General features: G+C 35.3%; 1 long non-coding RNA gene across 1 annotated transcript in view; it reads right to left on the reverse strand.

Annotated features, from left to right (window-relative positions):
• The window catches only part of LOC136037643 (uncharacterized), a 32,024-nt gene extending 24,146 nt beyond the window's left edge, over window positions 1-7,878 (reverse strand). Inside the window, exon 1 of the long non-coding RNA XR_010619999.1 lies at window positions 7,812-7,878. This is a non-coding gene — a long non-coding RNA (uncharacterized LOC136037643). The remainder of the gene's footprint in view (window positions 1-7,811) is intronic.
• Window positions 7,879-8,133: the final 255 nt, after the last annotated feature.

The following is an 8,133-nucleotide window of genomic DNA, read 5'->3' on the forward strand; positions in this document are numbered from 1 at the left end:
AACCCCCTCACTGTCCTAATCTTTTTATTAAGATGCAATTTTTCACTTACAATACTTCAATAACTAGAACTAATTTAGATATGTTTCTTTTTAAATAAAACAGATTTTACCATAAATTCGAGGGATTCAAACCCCGCCTCTTTCACACTAGTTCGATTTTTGTTACACAGTCTAATTTTTTCTGGCCCCCCCCCCCAAAAAAAAATGTAACGACACAAAGAAAACAGAAAACAATATCAAATGACCTTACAGACGAGATAACAAAAAATAAATCTTTGAAAGCTTCTCTGGAAAAAAAGAATTCTTTAGTTTTTACCTAAAGAATAATCTTAGGGGAGATCCAGCATCACTTAATGAGTAATAATGTGGCAATAGTTGTCAAAAAGGTCAAAGAGTGTAGGCTACTTATAAAAATGGAAACTGGCTCTAGTGTTGGTAGAAAACCATCTAGCGTTTGGTGAGACTGGGCATTCTTTCAAGCTTTTAAGCCGTTTTCCTGTCAGGAACTGAGATCAGACACTTACTACTAAATTAACAGTTACCAACTAAATAAATTAAATTCTTTATACTTAATATTACAGTGAAAAAATGCCAAACTTCGCCAAACCATTTACAAAACACAGTAAGGTCACAGGTCTTAAGTCATAGTGAGGTCAAGGTGACACATGCGAAAGGCAATCCACCTAGAAGAGGTGTGTTTGAGTTAGCACTATATAGTCAACAGACACTCATGTCGATATCATCATCGAATTATATCGATATTTTGCTCTTTGGTGTTTTGTTACTTTTCTGTTTCGCCTCGAGATAGCATATTGAACACGTTTTTTTTGTTGTTTCTTATAAATATAATACTCTTATGCTATTCGATACTGAATTAACCAGCTGTCAGAGTTCTTTCAGCTAATTAATTTGCTCTAATGCTCCTTATCATCCTTACACGTAAACAAATCATATTTTCTTAAAATTGACGTCAATTCACGTTTCATTTTGAAGATGCCGTTTAAGCTTATAAGTAAACGGAGAAAACAGAAGACTTTTTTTTCCGTAATAGTGTTTTAACGCCACCGCGGTTTTACGCCACCATATGTTTCCCGAAACCGTTTAATTCAAGTAGGTCAGAGTAGACATAGATATAGACATAGACATAAGAACAGACATAGAAATAGACATAGGCTAACCTAACATATCCTGTCTATTCTGGCGCAACTAATCATCTTAATGATTCAAGATTTCCTGATTGGCGGAAAACTGCGGTGGTGTTAAAACACCCACTCTATTTTTTGTCGTCGAAAGACGACATGATGTAAACATTTAACGAACCGAATCAAATAAAACGGCAAATTTCCTCGTCGCCTCGACAGTGATGCTAATTCAAATGCGACTACGCTCTATCAACAACAACATCAACAACAACAACATCAAAATTTAATTATGGAGAGGCCCAAGGTTACTTAAAATCTCGACTTCAGTCGCAAAATTACCTGAATTCTCGTTAAGGAGCCTCTAAATCAGCAATTTTCCGAATCCATGAAAAGCCGCATTGCTGCAGATTTAGTAGAAAAAAAAATCATGGCCTTAGTCATTGAGAATAAGGAGACAACAGGTTTAAAATTATGACCTTGACAAACAATTCTTAGGTATTTTCTACACTATTCAGTATGCAAATATGATGGTCAAAATACATAGTATTTCTTGTAAAATCTGTTTTACTTGGAAAGTGAAAGTTTACAGCGTCAAGATAGTACTATTATAGTCAATTTGATAGTGTAGACATTATGTTGATACAGTGGTGAAGTGCGAGGGGTTTTTACTTTCAAAATCGTGTACATTATGACGCTACGTGGTTGGAGCGCGATTATGATCGGTCTAGAGTGTATCACACATGGCATAACAAGTTGCGCTCCATGTTCATGAGGTGGAAATTTATCGGCGATGTGCCTCACACGTTTTCCCCCCTGTAGAACGGATGAACTTCCAAGACTGGAGCTAGGGGGCATTCAATCGGGAGATTTGAGATGTATTGATTTTTTAGGCGTACACAATGATTACTACTACTATTACTAATAACTCACTGCAGCACCAAGCCGCCTGAGGCCAACACAGCTACGCACGCTCCTCCTCTAACCTAATTTATTTAAAGCCTCCTTCTTTACACCCTCCCAAGAAGCCCCATCTCCTTTAAATCTTTATTTATGGCATCCTCCCAACCAAAACAAGGACGACCTGCCTTCCGTGTAGCCCCAGACGGTTGGCCAAAAGGGACAATCTTCGGTAATCTGTCATCCTTCATCCGTAGAACGTGGCCTAGCCATCTCAACCTTTCTTTCATTATAGCCCTAGAAAGCAGGATTGAGCCAAATTTTTCGTACAACCTACTGTTTGAAATACGGTCAGTCAGCCGGGTACCCAGAACAATCCGTAGGCAATTTCTCTGGAAAACATCTAGTAAATTTTCATCTGCTTTTCGGAGCGCCCATGCTTCAGAGCCATATTTAACCACTGTCATCACTGTAGCTTCCAATATTCTAATCTTGGTTTGCAGACTTATCTTTCTATTCTTCCAAACTTTTTTTAACTGTGAAAAAACACCCTGAGCCTTAGCTATTCTACTTTTAACATCTTCACTGTTCCCACCATCTTTACTAATAATACTACAAAGGTAACTGAAGCTCCCAATATAGTGAATGGATGGCACCAATATTCTTTATTCACTTGAATCCATCTCCAGTTCTTCATGGCACAGGAGGATCAAATTTTAACTTCTTGATTTGAATAAAAACGGTATAGGATCTAAAGAATGAATCACAAGGGTAACAAAATGTGTGAATTTTCAGGGGCGAGAGGCCTAAATTACATATAAAGCTCAATATACAACTGGTGCTTCATAAATGCATTATAGAAAATGGTGTACAGTCAATATATCGGGACCATCTAGATCCCTTGAATGTGGCTTTGGGGCGAAACCTACGCACAACCCCCCTCCCCCCACAAATGCAGTCTTACAGATAAATTAAGCCTCTTTAGGCTCGAAATTTTTCAATCATTTCAAATTACTGGATCCTAATATTTAACATCATTAAGATTGTAACATGGCCAAGCTATATCAGAATACAGTATAAATATACATTGTAAATATTTGTTCAATGACCCCCAAGCGGGTGATTAAGGGTCTTTGAAGACACTGATTATGATTGCAAGGTTAGGATTGCAAAACAAATGTTCTGAAACAAAACAGTCTGTAGAGTACATACTCCACAACTGGCTTCTGAATTCCCCCACTGTTTATGTCCAAGGATCTTTGAGCTTGCTGATGACAAGGCTAATGCTAAAATAAGATATCCAAAGCTTAAGGTCATTCGATTCCTTAAAAATAATTTTGCGAGTCTTGGCATCGGCTGACCACCTCAAAGACAAATGACCCATTAGCGAGTTTTCTCAGAGCCACAGTGAACTTTCAAAATCAATTTCGGTAAAAATTTACAGGGGATCTTAAATGCATCAATTGGAAAGTTAATGAGAGTTTTAAATAACGGAAACTTGCCATCTCTTACTAATTGTTCAGTAAACCGCTGCCTATTCAATGTACATACAGCATTACGACATTGGTATTGTCAAGGTTTCCAATGAAGGGGGGATGGACAATAGAAAACTCTCAATGCTGTCAAATCCCGCATTTAATACTTCTTTTGAGGTAATTTTAAACTTTTCCTAACAAAATTCACACTTTTTTAATATGCGAGTTTCATTAAATCTGAAAATCTCACCTCTGGCACAAAACGTGACAAAAATGTCGTTTGTAACATTTCCAGAAAAGTAGGTGTCGGCTTTCAGTTTATTCGCTTATTCGGATCTCTTATTCAAGCTATAAAATGTACGGCAACATCGCCCGGTCAATTATAAATAGTGTGGCAACACAAGCTAAAAATCTTATAATGGACGTGATAGGGCGATTATTCAAAGCTCCGTATTACAGTGTACACGCATTTCCCAAAGGAAGGCTGATATGCAGTGAAGTTGATATATAAGGGGTTCTGAGGTCGCTAATTATGACTATATGCCTAAAACTTGAATCTGAGCGTCTTGAAATAAGCACAATATCTTGCATATATGTTTCACAGATATCATCTAATTTGTGTATCCCATTTTTATTTACGGATTTATTATTTTTTAATATTGATTTTTATTACTATTGTTTTTGTTGTTATTTATTATTTTTTTTACTTATTATATATTTCATTATTTTTATTATTAGAGACTTTAATAGGGTGCAAAGAGATTAGGTGAAAATCCATTATTTTTAAGGTTGTTTAGAAAAAGATTTTTGAAGGTGGGCTAGTGAATTAAAATTTGTTTGTTTGCTTCTTGATTATATCTTGTTTATATCTTGATTATATCTTGATTATTATATCTATTATATCTTGATTATATCTTAATGGCATATGCCTACGTTTTTCCTACGTTATATTTCCTACATTTTTGGGGGTCTGGCACCATTGATGAAGTCTATTTCCATGTCATTGTGCGAGTGAAAAATGTTACTTTATTTAAGGATAACATCTTTGGGTATGTGAGAAATTATGAAGAGCGACTGTTAGCATGAAAGGGGGTGGGAGTGAACGTTATAATACTATTAAGTGGTTTGTAAGATTCCTCAGATTAAGCGTAGATCACAACGAAAATTACACGGTGGGCGAGGCCGTACCCAGGGGGGATTAGGGGGTTTGAACCCATCCCCCGGAATGTTTATCCGACTCATAAAACATAACAAAAATGAAAATTAACAAGTTTTATATGCGTTTTTTGAACCCAATCCCCCCAAAAAAATTCTTTCGTACTCCCCCTAAAAATGAAAAACAGCCCTGAGGGTGGGTTTAAGATCTGTATCAATTTCAGGATTTACATTGACTTTTACAAGTCTTTTTCCTGGTATCAATAAATATAGGCGAAAAAGCTGTCTTTTGTTATATCAAAACATAGCCACGCTGTACTAGTTCGTTCTTAAGTTGTTTTTTTAGAAAAACCGTTGGGTATCTCAGAAAGCATGTACGCCAGGTGACAGGTGCTAAGCGTGGCGGAATTATGCCAAGCGACTTGGGGGCTGTGTCAAACGTGGCGGAACCGTGCAGCATACATGGTGTTGTGAGACGTACACTAGGTTGCAGGAAGTGGGCAACACCCTGAGAAAAACGACGTAAATATTATAGAACAAGCTTCTTTGTGGTATACCACAGTTACCATGAAGAAAATCGTTCATGTGTTATCCCCGTCGTTCCCACATTTCTTGACTAATTTAAAAATTATGCTTTTTTCTGCTACATTTCTACCGTATTCCCAAACCCGAAAAAACAAATTAGAAGATTAGATCCAACTATAGAAATTTGCATTGCGGATGAGTTGCACTAACAGTTTTTGCGAAAAAAAATTAGAATTGAATGGTTAATTAATTAATTGACTGTGCTGTGAATGGATGTCAAAAAATCAAAGTTGGTCAAATAAAAAAGGGATTTAATCAAATTTATATTTTTTAACATCTATCATAGCACAAGAAATCAATTATTATGTTTTACATTTTATAGATTTCTTTATTTCGTTCGGAGTGGTAAAAATAAAAATAGTTAATTTTTTTATGTTGTATTTATTCAAATATGTAACCATTATACTATCAATTATTAATAGTAATCATATTACACGTTTCAGTTCTTTGTTATCTAAACCACATAAATGTTTGTGGATCACTATTTACAGATTTGTGTCACTTTTTGTGGGAGAGAGGGGATCGAAAGACTTAACAAATTCCCTTTTAAGCCTGTATTTTCAAGTTTTTCCAATTCTAGTCAAAAGAACAGAGGCTAAGGGTAGCAACAAATCCTCCTCTCATGTTTAGTACCGCCCCAAGTATGTAATTAGAAAAGAAAAGAAAAGAAATTTATAATGTTATTATCATTTTCTAATCTTCTACTACTACTTCTACTACCCAAATCTTCTATTGCTCAGTGGTGTAACATTTCAAAATCTTTCAAACAGATATAAAGTTTACCTTTAAATGCTATATACTATTAATTACACTTTAAATGTTATCTTTTATTTAAAGTATTGGTTTTACAAGTAGAAAGTCTTAAATAATGAAAGTGAAGAGTTAGCGATACTAAAACTTAAAACAAACAGATATTATTCTATTTATGAAGGTCAAGGTCATCCCTTTCCACTCCCCAGCTCTTTACTCTAAATTTGACGTTTTTGAAGGAACTTGAAGATGAACACTGGGACACAAGAGAAATGTGTAAAAAAGTTCATATTTCGGTGTTTATTTGTGTGCTTTACTTTGGGAATTAAAGTTCACATTTACTTTAGATCAGTTCAAACATTTTTAAAAGCAATCAGTGAACAGTTATAATGATCATCCACCAGTGGCGTCGTTTGGGGGGGGGGTAGTTGATCCGCCAATAATCTGTAGAAAAAATTATTCTAAACCCTATGCCCCTTGACTCATTGAATGGAGATCCCTCTCCCCCCAATAAAAATGCTGGAGCTACGCCCCTGTCAACCAGCTAGACTTATTGCATTCTAGTGTAGTCAAACTACAACAAATCATAAAGTAAAGATAGTTGCACTGAGCCTGTATTGTACACCATACTGGGATCTAAGAAGAGCGACAACACCCACTTGTTTTTGGATATTTACGTATTATAACGACCACACTGTTGCTCTTCATCTGTTGTAAAACCGGTTTCTCTGTGTGAACTCGGAAATAATTAGCTTAGCCTGAGTGAGATAAACTACTATGCAGGAACATTTTAATTAAATATGTAGTACATGGAGCTGGTTAGGTATTTAATATAATACGTTCTGGGCGGCGAAAATTCTTTCCATAATTCTCTGTTATGATTTCTATTATTTTCTATTAGAGTATTATATTTTCATCATATTTTGGTAACCAGTATTTCATTATGATTAATGTAACTTCACTTGTTGAGTGTGGTCGCTATAATACATCAGTACCATTTTTGGTAATCTTTTGTTCATTTTAAGAGTACAAATCACTGGCTGATCCGGGATTGGTGGGGGGGACGCCCCCCCCCCCGAATTTTTTCTGGTACCCTTATTCCTTGTGTTTTCTGTTTTTCATTCCTTTTTTAAAATATACATGTTAATCAATTACTATTGCCCGTGTCACATTGCCCCCCCCCCAAGATTTTATTCTAGATCCAGCCCTAGTATATATGGAGACCGTTACGGGGGAGGGGGCTGTCATATAGTACGTTGTCAGAATAGCAATCATGAAATTTGGAAAAAGAATAAATTTTGGAATCTAATGACAATACCTATATTTTATTGACATGTTTTCTTCAGAGGCACCAAGTCGTAAAATTTAAAATTCTAACAATTTCATGCCAATTTCCCATATTTTACATTAAAATTGCCAATTTTTCTTCTTTCAAAACTTTTCAACACTCTGCCCCTAAAACCATTTAACCTCTTCAGAAACAGAATTTTCAAATGCAAGATACGAACAAGTTGAATCAATAAAAACAATAAAATAAATCAGAATCACCCTCCAACAATTAATCTATCGTCAAATCCAACGACACTACTTACATTTTATTGACATGTTTTCTTCAGAGGAACCCAGTCGTAAAATTTAAAATCTAACAATTTCCAGCCAATTTCCCATATTTTGAATTGTAATTGCCGATTTTTCTTCTTTCAACACCTGCCCCTAAACACTATTTAACCTCTTCAGAAACAGAACTTTCGAATGCATGTTACGAACAAGTTGAACCAACAAAAACAAAAAAATAAATAAGCATCACCCTCCAACAATTCATCTATCGTCAAATCCAAAGTCATATCATCTATACTTAATTCCAAGTAAAAAAAAAGACCCAGTAATAAAATTTAAAATCCTAACAATTTCCAGCCAATTTCCCATATTTTGAACTGTAATTGTCAATTTTTCTTCTTTCAACACCTGCCCCTAAACACTATTTAACCTCTTCAGAAACAGAACTTTCGAATGCATGTTACGAACAAGTTGAACCAACAAAAACAAAAAAATAAATAAGCATCACCCTCCAACAATTCATCTATCGTCAAATCCAAAGTCATATCATCTATACTTAATTCCAAGTTAAA

Source organism: Artemia franciscana, chromosome 17, assembly GCF_032884065.1.
Source record: "Artemia franciscana chromosome 17, ASM3288406v1, whole genome shotgun sequence".
Lineage (NCBI taxonomy): Eukaryota > Metazoa > Arthropoda > Branchiopoda > Anostraca > Artemiidae > Artemia > Artemia franciscana.